This window comes from Charadrius vociferus, unplaced genomic scaffold, assembly GCF_000708025.1.
Source record: "Charadrius vociferus isolate BGI_N301 unplaced genomic scaffold, ASM70802v2 scaffold259, whole genome shotgun sequence".
In the NCBI taxonomy this organism is placed as follows: Eukaryota; Metazoa; Chordata; class Aves; order Charadriiformes; family Charadriidae; genus Charadrius; species Charadrius vociferus.
This window is the reverse complement of record NW_009661368.1, coordinates 4,577,926-4,579,991: the sequence shown is the minus strand read 5'-3', so window position 1 is coordinate 4,579,991 and position 2,066 is coordinate 4,577,926.

Below are 2,066 nucleotides of genomic sequence, written 5' to 3'. Positions count from 1 at the left end.
CCTGGGCAGGGATTGCTGCCCGGCGGCCGCGGGACGTATCCTTCTCAGATTGCTGAGAGCATTTCCCGTATTGTATATTACAATGATGCTGGAGAATATTGTTCTACAATAGCTGGAGTTTTGTTATTAAACAAGCCCTGATGACCAGACACGCCTCTGTTTCCTGCCCCCTTTGGGGGATCTGAGCCTCGGGGATGTGCCCCCAGAGTATGAAAGTGGGGATAGCCTGTCTGGACCAGTACTGGCTGGGTGGGTGTGCTGTGGGATACTGGGGCTGGGGTGCCTGTGGTGGTGCTGGGGAGGGGGGTTCTCCCACGGACTGGTCCTTGTTTCCACCAGTATGTTGCTGGGGTCTGCAGGTGGCCTGTCCCTGCGCTGCCCCCACAGAGCATCTTTCAGGGCCTGATGGCTTCTGTGGTGTCCACATCCTGCTCTCTCTCACTGCCCGGACTCAGACATGAGGTGTCAGGGGCAGGCACATGAGGAAAGTTGGTTTGCACCCTGTTTTCTGCAGTCAGAAGAGATAGCAGCACGGGGATGCATCTCCTCTGGGAAGGTGCCTTGATGGGATGACATGGAAGGGACAGTGCTGGGAGCCAGGTGTGGGGCTCTGTGCACAGCTGGGAAGTGGGGGGGGTCCCCATCTCCCTGGGAGCAGTGAGTTTGCAGTGTGGGCCTGCCTTGGCCCCATTTCCCAGCAGCATGCCTGTAACTCCTGCAGTCGCTGTGGTGTTGAGGTAGAGGCTGGGGCACAGGCGGCTGCAGGGTGTGAGGGTGATGCTGCCAGGGATGGTCCCGTTGTGCTGCCCTGAGATAGAGGGGATGCTGCTCTCTGTGGTGCTGCCTCTGTGGTTCTGGCTCACACCGGTGCAACCCCTGCGAGCGGGGCCAGGAACGGACAAGCTTTTAGGGAGAAGGAAGTTGCATCAGGGGTTGCGCAACTCCTCAGGCAGGGGATGCCCCTGGCATCGGTGCTGACCTGTGACTCACGAATGCCTCGGGGGGGACACCCTGCCTCCTGCAGGAGATTATGGGCCTGGTGGGGGCAAATTGAGATGCTGGGCAGGGCTTGGGGCTGCTGTGGTGGGGCTCGTCCTGCCCCCCCAGGCTGCTGCAGCTGGGGGTGTCTGGGGCTGGAAGGGATTGACCAGCCCTGGCTGCGGGTGTGTGCATGTGTGTACCTCTGCACAAGCATTCAGATGTGTTTGCGTGTTCGCAAGCACAGTCCGTGTGCCTGTGTGTGTATATATGTGTGTGCCTGCGCCCACTTGTGGTTCCCCAGACTGGTATATCCCCTTGGCAGGGGGCCGAGCAGGGGCAGGTGATGTGGGGAACCAGGACACTCCTTGGTCCAGCCAACCTTGTCCTGGCTGTGACATAGCAGTGGGCAACACGCTGGGGGGGTCGTGGGCTCTGGCTCCCTGTGGATGAACCCATCCATCAGCCCCAGTGTCCCTTCTGTCATCGGATGGGTCCCCTCCATCACACGCCCTAGGTCCTCTCTACCATCCCCACTGGTGTCCCCTCCTTCCCTTCCTGGGTCCCCTCCATCGCTCTGGTGCCGCGGCAGACCCCGGTCCCACAGGCTTCCGCCCGGTCCCGGAGAGCAGCGCTGTCGGAGCGGGGGGTCCCTCTCCCGGTGCCCTCTCGCACTGCACGGCCCGGCCCGGCCCCGCGCAAAAGCCCAGAGGATGCTGGAGAAGGGAAAACCGGAGCCTAGGGGCTCTGCTCGGTGTGGGAGGTGCTGGGGCTCTGTCCCACGCCACGGCTCAGTGCTGCATCCCTGCCGTGCTCCCCGGTGCTGTCCTTGCCCGTTCACTGCCAGCAGATGCAGAAGCTCCGGCTGGAGCCGTGGGGAGAGGGGCTCTGCGTGTGCCCATGTGTGTTCCCACATCTCTGCCCCAAGCCCTGTGTACCCCATGGCTGAACCCTCGCGATGCAGCCCCGACCATCATCCCTGCCCTGGGCACAGGGATGCGGTGTGGCATTGCCATAGGACTGCCATGACTGCAGGCCCTGGCCCGGCCGGGACAGCCGGAGAGCAGGGGAAGGGGCCATGCAGAGCC